We start from the raw sequence: 13,070 nt of genomic DNA, 5'->3' as shown, positions 1-13,070 counted from the left end.
GGCAGTGGGATCCCACAGGTACTATGAGCTAGGAACTATTAAAAAGGCCCTTGAGTGGACAGGTGGTGAGCGTTCTGGTTACCAATGATGCCATAGGTACACCGATGAAGGAATGATTGCAAATTGGAACTCAAGCTAGATATTTTGGAGGATTATGATCAGTGATGCTATGGTTTCATTAAAGGATTATTTTAAAGATAGCAGAATTTATGAAATAGGCAATTTCATATTGGGTGTGTAAGTGGTGTGACTATCTTGAAGTTTACTTGAAGCACCGGCTAGGGGGCCTGGGAACTCTTTTCCCTGGTACTCTGGGCAAAACATAACCAAATTCCTAAATGGATCCTATCACTACAGTGGTTGGGTGGTTGGCTAACCCATGGGATTGGGTTAGGCTGGACTGATGGATCCCTAAAACGAGACTCAATTCTGTTATATTACGATAGATGAAGTAAATCCCGAATAGTCCTTGTTTCTATGGAAAAGAATCAACGGCTGTGCCTCTTAACGAGGAAGAAAAGCATTGGTCTCTATGATCCAAGTGCAAGTCTCTTCCTTCTTCTGACTTATGAGATTTACGGGCTCGGTCGGATCAGTTTGGTTAGTGAAGACCTTGACTACGTTAGAATAAAATATGAGTGGAATCGCCCGTGCTTTCTCGGCGAGAGAAGTTTTTCCGGGTTCGATTTTAGAAGAACCCAGGGATTAGTCTCTTGTCCAGATATCCGTGGGCGAGGCCCCGAGTGAGAGGCTCTGCCCTGCGCAAGAAGTGCTACTTTCGCTGCTAGCACCCCCGAATTTGTTGCGCCGGGGGTAGGGATCTTTCAATAAGTTTCTCCAAGAGAGACCAAACGCAGATATTATTGGTTTTCATGATCCCATCATGCTCGAAAGATATCAGATGGTGAGATCAAACTTTGCAAGCCTGTGTGTTGTATAACCCTCCATACACATGTGCAAAGTTTGGTCACCTTTGGATGTCATTCGGGTGAGATATGGTGCTTCATCTCATGTTTTCAATGCCAGTTTTAGTAAGAGGGTCCAAACCCACAAAATTTGGATTTTCTTGATCGTATCATGGCCAAACAATGGTGACCAAAATTCAAGCAAGATATGTTGCACACACTTGTAAAGTTTGGTCACCATCCGAAGTCATTCACATGAGATATGGTGCTCCATCTCATGTTTTATACTACTTGGGTTTCTTCAAGAGGGCCCAAAGGCATAAATATGGATTTTCTTGATCCCATCATGCCCGAATGACGTCCGATGTTGACAAAACTTTGTTAAGTGTGAGAGGGATACTCCTTTCCACACATAGTTATAAAGTCTAGTCATATTAAACATTAATCTGGAGAGATATGGTGCTCCATCTCATGTTTTCTACTCGAATTTGATCTCTAAGAGGGTTGAAACACCTAAAATATGGATTTTCTTAATTTTGTCATGCCCGAATGACGTCAGATGCTGACTGACCTTTGTAAATGTATGTGGAGTATCTCTCTCCACACGCTTGCAAAGTTGGTCACTATCGGACATTGTTCGGGCGAGATATGGTGTTCCATCTCACATTTTCTACGTGGGTTTCTCCAAGAGAGCCCAAACGTGAGATACGGTGCTCCATCTCACATTTTCTATGTGGGTTTCTCCAAGAGGGTCCAAATGCATAAAATATGGATTTTCTTGATCTCGTCGTGTTTGAAAAAAGTATGATGGTGATGGAACTTTGCAAGTGTGTATGAGGTATCCCTCTCCACACACTTGTAAAGTTTGGTCACCATCATCAGATGTCGTTCGGGCAAGACATGGTTCTCCGAAGGCATAAAATTTAGATTTTCTTGATCTGGTCATGCCTGAACAACGTTCGATGATGACCGAACTTTGGAAGTGTGTGGGAGGTACCCCTCTCCACACACTTGCAAAGTTTGGTCACCACCATTAGCCTTGGTGCTCCATCTCATATTTTCTATGCAGGGTCCAAACGTATAAATTGTGGGTTTTCTCGATCCTATCATGCCCGAAGGACGTAAAATATGGATTTTCTCATCATGTCTGAAAGACGTTTGATGGTTGGTGATGGAACTTTGCAAGAGTACATGAGGTACCCCTCACCACACACTTGTGAATTTTGGTCACCATCAAACGTCGTTCGGGCGAGATATGGCTCTCCAAACACACAAAATTTGGGTTTTCTTGATCTGGTCATGCCTCAATGATGTTTGATGATGACCGAACTTTTCAAGTGTATGGGAGGTACCCTCTCCATACACTTGCAAAGTTTGGTCACCACCATCATACGTCGTTTAAGCAAGATATAGTGCTTTATCTCATATTTTCATTAGGGGAAATTCGGACTCAAATTGGGCCCTTTAAGGATTGCTACACATTCTCTCTCTACAAAAATGGGCTCATGGTGAAATTTTTACAAATCAGCTCAGAAGTGAGCGGAGTTTGGACATTTGGAATCTACTCTTCGAGACCTTTCCAATGATAAAAGTGGGCTCATGGGGTGAAATTTTTACAAATCAGCTCAGAAGTGAGCGGAGTTTGGACATTTGGAATCTACTCTTCGAGATCTTTCCAATGATATCATTGGAAAGGATTCCAATTTTTACAAATCAGCTCAGAAGTGAGCGGAGTTTGGACATTTGGAATCTACTCTTCGAGACCTTGATATCATTGGAAAGGTCTCGAAGAGTAGATTCCAAATGTCCAAACTCCGCTCACTTCTGAGCTGATCTACAAAAATTTCACCATGAGCCCATTTTTGTAGATAGAGAATGTGTAGCAATCCTTAGAGAGCCCAATTTGAGTCCGAATTTTCCGTAATGCTACATGGGTTTCTCAAAGAGGGTCCAAACAAAAGAACAATATGATAGCTAAAGTGCAATGAAAAAAATGCATAATTCATGATTATCAACTAAAATGCATTGATCCTCAATGAAGACATAATTCAAAAAGTATAAACATCAACTAAGTACATCATAATGTAAGCTAACCGAGCTAGTTTGGGTTTAGTCAATGCCTTAATAGATCTAAGTATAATGTAAGCTAACTCAACTAGTTTGGGTTTAGTCACTATCTTAATAGATCTAAGTATAATATAAGTGAGCTAACCCAACTAACCTAAGTTTAGTCAACTGTCAATATATCTAAGTACAATGTAACTGAGCTAACCGAACTAGTCTGAGATTAGTCACTATAAACAAGCACCTAATCAATATTATCGAGCCTCACGAGTGGTTGATGTGCTAGTAGTATGGATTGCATCCCAACATGCTTCTATAAGGTTTTTCCCAATAATGAGGAGAGTCATGTGCTCCTCTTGATGATCTATACATATAGAGACTCCACTCACACAAGGAAGATGGCTTGCACTTTACCTTCCATGACTGCTTCTCCTATTGTACTGTAGATTCTCCATAAGCATGGAGAGACATAGAAGGATCGTAGCACAAAGAGAGTGTCCACTTTGAACCTTAGGCAACAAAGGTAAATATGAGAGAGAGAGAGAGAGAGAGAGAGAGAGAGAGAGAGAGAGATTTGCTATGGGGAGATATAGGCTTGTAAAAGTAGTTCAGGATTTGTTGCTAAAATAGGAACTTAGAATAACCATTCAAAAGCCTTTAGGGAAAAAAAAACTGTTATATATTCCTATTTTCCCGTTTTCCCCTTGAGAAACCAACCAAATTGGTCTAGAGATGCCTTAAGGAAAGGCTACATGTCTATAACATAGGTTACACCGGACATTAATACAATTTTGCGATAAAATCTCTTAAAGGGTACCATTTCCCCAACGTGTGAGCAAATTGTTGCATGCTACACGTGAGAGACTGAGACACGCTACTCCTGATTGACTATAGACAGTGTGGAACTTGCAGTAGTTGAAGGATTGCAAAGTTATACCTTGTCACCGAGTTGTGGCTGTGTTGAGCTTTTGGATTTTCTTATATAAAGGTCGAGTGATGAAGGCAAGGAGAACATCCAGTGCCAAGCCCATGAGTAGGACACCGGCAAGGACGATGAAAGTGAGGCGATAACACTTGGAACCATAGCATGTGAGGCTGGAATCCTCCCTTAGAAAAGGGGCTGGCCAAATGGTTTTGCGATAATAATCCGGACTAATTGGGACTAGGAGGCTTTGTTGACGGAGGGCCTCTCTGTCGTAGAGAATTCCGGCAAGAAGGTCGGAGAAGAGGAGAGATCCAACTAGGAGGACGGTCATGGAGATGTTGTAGTTGCTGCCGAACTGCTTGAGGCCGTAGAACTCCGACACCATGGGGATCATCACCGCCATTTGAAAGCCGTAGCAGAAGCCCATTACCACCGTGCCCACGTAGAGTGAGCGTTGCGAGCCCTCGCTCAACCATAGCAGCACGACGATCATGGCAGCTTTGTGGCCACCATCCATACAGACCTCGGCACCCCTGCCTTCCTGCACACCACCCCCCATAATTCCTTAGGGCCTTGCATTGCAAAGTATGGATCATCGGGAAAGAGCAAAATAACTGTTTTATGAAATGAAATGATGCTCTCTTTATAGCTGCTGTTAAGGAGGCCTTAAAATCTGGTCTTCAAAGGCACTGTTGAACCAGAGATGCCAAGTTAGATATCTTTGTGCTTTGGTCAATCCTGGCAAGGATTAACTCCCTCGAGGCTCCTCCTTTCCCCTTTTTTTGCCGATGCAAAGTTGATCACCTCCCTCCCCTTTTCTGTGTGATTACTAGGTTTTGGAGTACTCCATGCTCTTGATTACTAGGTTTTTGAGTACTCCATCAACTTCATATCCTCTAGGGTTGGGGAGTGAAAGCACTGTGCAAAAATTGAACGCAAAGCTTTTAACTCATTGTAAAGAAAATGCAAGAAAGAGATTAGGGTTAGGAGGAAAGATCCACTCAAGTAAAGTACCACACATATGCACTCAATAGGAGTACCACCATAGCCAAGAGCTTGGGCTCAAGATTTGTATTAATGTTTGTAAAGAGGTAATTGTCTATCTCCCTTAATTCACTTATATAGGTCCATGGTGTGTTCACATGGCCTTATGGTCCATTATATATTTGCATGTTGGAGCGCCCATGGCTAATTATCCAATCAATATGTCCCCCTTCATTACAAACCATCCCCACCTGAATGTAATATTAGTGATTTATATTGGATTCCAAAATCAAGTGACAAAAGTGTAGGGGAGACATGTACAAATAGTAACTAAACTTGGGCATAATGATGTAAATATGTGAAAAGTTCTACCAAATATCAAATATGGAAACTAAGACAATGAAACGTAGCCATGAAACAAGCCTCAAGGGGATTTATGAGATGAACACAGAGTTTAAAAAACAAGGATATCCGTACACAATGGGCTAGTTTCAAAAAAATCAATGTATTTTCAATAATAATTTTAACAATTGAAATGAAGAGTGTGTGTACATTGTATAGATAAATACGATTTCAAAACCTCTGATTGTAGTTTGTAAAAGTATTTTTACTATTGTCCATAACAAAATATAGCGAGGAGTAGATTTTTGGTTCAGTCAAAGCTTCTTTGTGGTGGTTAATCATCATAGGATCTAATTGTGGAGGAAATTCTTTTTATTAGTTATAATTTTTACTTTGATTATTTGAGATTTCTTTTGAATATATTTTTATTAGTCTTTATTTTGAGAAGTTCATTTAAAAATATGTAAGTATATTATGTGAATTCACTAGAATGAGTTTTGTAATTTATAATTATGTGATAAGTTTAGAAAATATTCTTATATAAGGGGATATTTTTATAGATTTTGAAAAATTATTATGTGATAAATTTAGAAAATATGCTTATATAAGGGGATATTTTTATAGATTTTGAAAAAAACATTGTAAGTTTGTATAGAAAAAAGGACCAGTTCAAATTCTCAAACTTCACAGAAAAGGGATTTTTAAAGTATCCCTTGAACCATGTATATAGGTTTTCTATAGAGTGAAACCCCCCAAGAACTTTAGCATTTATTGCTTGTGTAAGTACAGTTATTTTTTGAAGTGACAAAGGTTATGTTTTTTGAAGGTTAAAAGAGAGTTTGACACTTAAAACTAAATTGTGATTTTTTAATTTAAGATTGTGCAAATGTTAGTTTGCTGGAGAGGCTCAAAGGAGAAAAGAGACTTAAATTTTTGAAAAAAAAGGGTAGTACCTAGGCTAGATAGACCTAGGCCTTGGAATACCTATGCAGTAGGCTTTTATCCGGGGGTGTACTTTTCCCAAAGTAAAAGCATTGAAATTTGGAATGGGAGAAGAAGAATTCATGTAAATGAAAAAGGAGAGAGGAAGGAAAGCCTCTAAAGTTTTTAAAATTATAATAAGGTGTGGGGGCCTAGTAGGCTTACGAAGGTCTTAGGTCCGTAGGAATATATGAAGCTTGGTCATGGGCTTTATGTGAGGCCTTTATTATGATCTTGTATAAGGCCTAATGGAAGGAAAGGATAAGGCATTTTTATAGTGGCTTTCCCTTTCCCACAATTTTTCCAATAGCTAAGAGGCCTTTCTACATCTCAATTATTTTGGTCTTGCTTAATGTAAGACATTTTGAGGAGTGATTTCTTGGTTAAAAAAAAACTTCTTTTGGTCAAATCATCATGGGACCTGACACTGAAGAAAAATAAAGTCTTTCCAATAGCTAAGAGGCCTTTCCACATCTTAATTATTTTGGTCTTGCTTAATGTAAGACATTGTGAGGAGTGATTTCTTGGTTCATAAAAAGCTTCTTTTGGTCATTCATTATGGGATCTAATAGTGAAGGAAATTCGAATGGTTAAGACGTATTCCTACAACTTCATTTGTTTGGCCCTACTTAATGCAAGACTTTGTGAGTTCAGTTAAAGCTTCTTTTGGTCAATCATCATAGGATCTAACAACAATGAAGAATGGGGTGTTTAGTTTACATGGACATGCACTCTTCTACAAAAGCAACTTGTTTTTTTTTCCCGTGTGGTGTGTGGAGCACTGCTCGGAAAGAAAACGAAAAACTTACTATATTTTGACAGCTGGAATTATGAAAAAATGATATTTTTTATTGCCATTATTTTAAGGATTCATTTATTATATGCTTTAGTTGAGGAGTTGCCTTATTTTGATTGGTTGAATTTTTTATATATATAAAAAATTGAGCACGGGTGGTGGTTTTGGCATTACAACAAAGTTCCTTACCTGAGGAAATGTTCGGAAATGAGGCCGGAGAGGATGCGGCCAGAGAAGCCTCCAATGCTGAACAGTGCGGTGAATAGGGTGACGCTGTCGAAGCCCATGGCCTCCCCAATCTGGCCCAAGTTGTTGCTGAATGCAATGCCCGCACCGCCGGAGCAAAGGCAAGAAATGTAAAATACCCAGAAATATATCCACACTCCTTAACACTTGCAATGTGGATCTGTTCTCGCCCAGCTCCGGCAGGGGAGTCCCACACGAGGCACGCCTCACAAAACCCTCCATACACCTTGCACCCTTGGGTTTTGCACGTACTGTTGGCGGAGCTGTCTCTTCTCCTCCTCCTCCTCCTATCTCTTCAGCTGTTAAAGAAATATCACTCGTTTCTAGCAATGGTTCTTTGGCTTCTGCTAATGCATCTGCTTTGTAACCCTCCATGTCGTTGGTTTTTGCACTGGTTGGCCTGCCCTTATTTTCATCCACACTAAATGCGTTGCTTTGTATCTTCTTCATCAACTTCTTGAAGAAATCAACCCAAGGGTTGAAGTCCATGCTGCCGAGAATGGGCACCACGATCGGGGAAATGAGGATCAGGGAGAGAAACCCTGCATAGAGTCGCTTTGTGAAGGTACTACTTGTAGAGAAGATATCGATCAAGACGATGTAGAGGGCAAGGCCGGAGGCGAATGCATGGAACCAGAAGATGTTTTTCCGCTCCTCTTTCTCTTCTTGTGGGGAATTGGCGAGGGGGACCGGGCGCAGGAAGGGTGCTGCCATGATGCAGACAGCGGAAGGGGTAACTGTAAGTATGAGGAGGAAACTAGAAGAGGTTCCCCAGAAGAGGAAGTCACAGAAGGCCGAGAAGATGGCGGCGCTAAGACCCAAGTAGGCCTTCAACAGCCCTATGACTGGGCCCCTGTTGCGGGGGAAGTTCCTCACGCACACCAGGAGAACCGCAGTGTTGTACCAGGCCACACTGTTCCCCCCCAAAGCACACGCTATGAATATCTGTACAAGAGTGTCAAGAAACATTACGTCCTTCATACGTGTGTATCAGGAAAGACATGACTAGTCGATTGATTCACCCCAACCTGCTTGAACAACCTCCTCCTCCTCATCAGAAACCTCCAAATTCGTAAAAGTCTTTCTTAAAATAATATAGGGAAGAGAATATGTAAAAAAAAGTATGTTGGCTTACAAGAACTTTGAGCATTTAATTAGAGCATCAAAGAAGAAGCCATTGATAGTCAAGCTAGAATCCCTAAGTTCCTTTTTGCTAGGCATCAGGATGTAGTAGTATTACTCGTGCAAGAAATCAAAGGAAAGGACAATGTCTGAGAGAGAACGATCATAGAAAGCAATGCCTTGAATTTCGTACGTCTTTAAAAAGAAAGAAAATACAATTTGCAAATTAAATTGCAAATTTATCATCTTTTTGAAAGAGGACATAGTTATTGCTTTCTTTTTTAGTTTATATATTTGTGTGTGTGTATATATATGTAAATGTACATGTATATACATGCATATATATCCTTTAAAAAAATAATAATTTAATTGCAAGTATTGCAGCAGGTAGCTTTACTTAATGAGCAGTGTAGTGGATCATTAGCCAATGCACACACATGAATACACAAACTCATGAGCATAGTGTGAAAACGTACACACACACACATCTATATATATAATGTATATGTACATATATATATCATTTAAAAAAATTGTAAGTTAAATTGCAAGTATTACAGGTAGCTTTAGTTAATGAGTAGTATAATATATGCACATGCGTGAATATGCGAACTCATAATTAGCATAGTGTGAAAATGTACACACGCATGCACGCGCATACACACACATGCATATATATGCACATATGTATAATTGTGATTAGTTTTATTTAGGTGCGCCAATTGCCAGGTCGCAGAAAGAGAAGAATTGTGTTACCGTCCAGTAAGGGGGAGGGTTGATGATGCCACTAACAACCAGCCACTGAGTCCCAAAGCCAATGAAGCCAAGTGTGGATCCAACGAGCAGGACCGCCCACGGGGGCAAGTGGTCGCTGGCCACTCCGGCGACTATGCCGAGGGCCTTACCCAAATCCTTGCCAACGCTTAACGTGTTGAGCTGCACCTGGTTGATGTTTAGGGCCGACTTCAAGGCGCCCGAGTAGTTGGACAGTGTGTAATTGCTGCCTGAGATCGCCATCACCCAAATGGCCATCAGGAAGCCCACCCATCTGTAGAACCGCATTCTGTGTGGACCTTCTCTTTGCTCACAACAATAATTAGCTTCCTAACTTGTTTTGCAAACGGGCTGGTCGAAATGCCAAGCGTTCTAAAATTGCTGCTAAGGGTTCATGATAATAAACGCAGACACTGCTGCTGTCGTGTTGAATCTGGCTTGCTACTCTACACAGAGACATACTGAAAATATGGTAAGTATCCATCGTCTTGCGCTGAACGGTTGGTATGAATAGAAAGAATTTGTTCGGCTGTGCGTGTCGTCAAGTTGGCGGTCCAAGTGGACGGCCTTCTTAACAAGAGTTTTCCTTTTCGCTTTTTGGCCTAATTAATTGCACGGTTAGCTTAATGGATGGCCATCTTCAAAAGAGTTTTGGTGTAAGTCTGAAGCTTGATTGACGCTTGGGAGATTGGCCCATCTACCTACCCATCTGGCTCCACCGTTTTTTTAAATCAATAATAATTATATATATTACCACAAAAATTGAACTTTACAAAGAATTTTTTTTAATTTATAACCTCCTGAAATGCACTACTCAACTTTACAAGTCATTTTTATTCTCATTTAGGATTGTGCACAAAAAATCCCATCTCTCTTCCTCCATCAAAAGCACTTCTGCTCCCAAGAGAATGCAGGCCTCCATCATTGCTTCAGTAGTACAACCACGAGGGGACTGTTTTTCTATTATTCCCCCTTTCTGGGACCAAATCTTCATAGTAGGTCTGGTTCCCACATGATTTTCTATAAATGCAACAAAAGTGTGATCAACTTGCTTTGTTTTTCGGTACCACCTTTGAGTTTTTGGTCCAAATTTAGGTAGTCTCTTCTTCCCATCCCAACACCTCACTTGCATCATACAATTCAGCATTAAGACTTACTCCTAGTATGTAAGACTTACTTCTAGTATGTTTGAAGCTCCACCAACCTGGATAGGGATCAATTGATATTCTTTTGCAACTTTAGTAACAACACATCCTCGCTTCTCCTTTCTTCCCCCTACCAGAGGAGCAGGTGCTCGTGTGTTGGTAGCAATGCGTGTTTCGGTTGGAGCAGCTTGTGCATGGTGTTGGGCAATTGCAAACATGTGGCCTCGCAACATACCTTATGTGATCCATTGATGAGATTAAAAAAACATGTATGGGAAAAAGTGGTTGTATTCCAAAGAGGGGGGGGGGATGGTCTCAATGTGACTAAAGTAATGGATAAATGTATTCACTTATGCAGGTTTGTATATTATATTAACAAACTGAATGATGTGAACTTACTTCAGGCAATACAATCCCTACAAAATGGGATCAGTTGATTTGTAGAGCAGCAGACTTTAGTACATACTAGGAATTCCTAACCCATGGTTGCCAGGTTTGCCTAGATGAAGATGTGCGATTGGAAACATTTGACAGAGAAGTTTGAGCTCATTTTGAGAGAGAAGTTTGGGCTCAAGTGCTACAAATTTTCCTTGAAGTACCCATCACAACTCTTCTCTTACACAACATGTTGTTTTCAAATGATGTATATACATATTTGGGTGTCCCACTCTTGGACATAGGCAATAGGCACTCTTTCCAGATCCACCCAGGCACAAAGTATTGCATACTCTACCTCAAAACTATTTATTATGTGATATCTATCATAGGACTCTTAATGGATATAAATATATATATATTTGTCTGTTGTGAAACTCTCTATCCATATGACATATATATATATGCCAATAAGAACTTCATGCGAAATGCATTTTTTCCCAAAGGGTTTTTTCCTTTGACTCATTTTTGGTTTTTAGACCCTACTTTTTGAGCCGTATTTGACGGAATTCATGCAGATTTTCATGAATGATTTTTCTGTATTTGGCAAGAAGGCAAAGCACTTGGAGTATCTTAGGAAATGTTTGGAAAGGTGTTGGCTGTTTCGGATGTCTCTGAATCCATACAAATGTGCAATTGCAGTGCAAAGAGAGAAGCTGTTAGGTCACATCATCTCTGAAGAAGGTATGTCAATTGACTCTGACAAAATTAGTGCAATTCAAAAAGCAGTAGCACCTGACAATTTGAAGGTAGTATCAAGATTTATGGGGCAGATAAAGTGGCACAATAGGTACTTGAGGTATCTTGCAGATGTCAGTGCACCTTTGACTCATTTGACAAAGAAAGATGTTGAGTTTGTATGGGGAGATGCTCAAGAGAAGGCATTTCAGGTTATGAAGAAGATGCTTGTTGTTTCCCCTATCATCCAACCACCAAATTGACAGTTTTGCCATTTCATGTGTTTGTGGATGCGTCGGATATGGCAATCGGAGCTGTTTTGATGCAGGAGAAGATCCGTGGGTGGTTTCGACCAGTGTATTATGCAAATCGGATGCTGAAACCAACTGAAAAGAATTACACAGTTACTGAGCAGGAAGCTTTAGGAATGATTTTTGCATTGGAGAAATTTCGGCATTACTTGCTAGGGAACAAAGTAATTTTTCATGTCGATCACCAAGCGCTGATTTTCTTAGTGAAGAAGCCAAAGCTAGAAGGCAGATTGGCAAGGTGGATGCTTTTGCTATAGGAATTTGACTATATGGTGTTGCATACACCAGGGAACAAGCATGCAGTGATTACCTTAGCAGATTGGAAAATATGCAAGAGATGCCTGGGGTGTCAGATCAGCTTTCGGATGCGGAATTGTTTCATGTAAAGGGACAAGAGTTTGAATGATCAAATGTTCCAGTTTTTGACAGATGGAGTTTTGCCTTCTAGTATGTCAACAGATCAGAAGAAGAAATTTGCATTGTGAAGCAAACCATTTTTTATTATTGTAGCTGCACTATACCGAAAGGGACTAGATCCGATCATCAGGAGATGTGTATCGGATGAGGAGCAGAAAGCTGTTTTGCAGGAGGCACATTTTGGAGCAGCTGGAGGACATTTTTCAGGAGAGAGATTACAGGACAAAAAATAATGCAAGCAGGTTTGTGGTGGCCATTGTTGCTCAAGGATGCACATCAGTTTGCCAGGGAGTGTTTGCAATGTCAAAAGATTGGGCAGCCAACCTCAATGGATAGGATGCAGGACCACTCTGTTTTGCCACTTGAACCATTTCAAAAATGGGGGCTGGATTTTGTTGGACCCATAAAGCCAAAGGCAAGGAGAACAGGTGCACGATATATTTTGATGGCAACGGATTACGCCACAAAGTGGGTGGAAGCATTACCTTGACGAGATAATAAAGCAGCTAGTGTGGCCAGGTTTTTGTACAAGTACATTATGACAAGGTTTGGATGTCCCATAGAGCTGGTGTCAGATCAGGGTGTGCGTTTCTTGAAGATGACACCAGGTAGGCAGGCTGTTAATATCACTCCATTAGCACAGGGGCCTAGTCAGAGGTCATATGGGATCTTTTCTATCCAAGATGCAGTGCAGAGTTTGTCAGATTTGACTTGTTTCATTATAAATAATGTTGTAGCTGGGGAATCTAAAAAGGTGGATGGCCAAAGGTTGGAGATGGTGAAGAGAGAGGTTAAAGCATTGCGGATCAAGGTAGAAGGGCTGAATGAAAGGAAAGTGTTGCAGGAGGAAATGGTGCGTGCGGAGACAGAAATGCAGGGTCGGTATCTGGAGTGGCTTGAAGCTGCAAATGACTTTGGAATTTGGGCAGATGGTTTGAAAGCAAC

General features: G+C 40.6%; 1 pseudogene across 1 annotated transcript; it reads right to left on the bottom strand.

Annotated features, from left to right (window-relative positions):
• Positions 1-7,130: 7,130 nt before the first annotated feature.
• Positions 7,131-9,626, bottom strand: LOC147609073 (protein NUCLEAR FUSION DEFECTIVE 4-like; annotated as a pseudogene). Its single transcript, XR_015264397.1, has 2 exons — positions 9,122-9,626; positions 7,131-8,188 (listed from the first exon to the last, which is right to left on the bottom strand). The product of XR_015264397.1 is annotated as a protein NUCLEAR FUSION DEFECTIVE 4-like (transcript).
• Positions 9,627-13,070: the final 3,444 nt, after the last annotated feature.

The sequence above is a fragment of the Cibotium barometz genome, chromosome 52 (genome assembly GCF_041138505.1).
Source record: "Cibotium barometz isolate CiBa-2024 chromosome 52, ASM4113850v1, whole genome shotgun sequence".
Lineage (NCBI taxonomy): Eukaryota > Viridiplantae > Streptophyta > Polypodiopsida > Cyatheales > Cibotiaceae > Cibotium > Cibotium barometz.
This window is presented reverse-complemented; position numbering and strand designations above follow the sequence as displayed.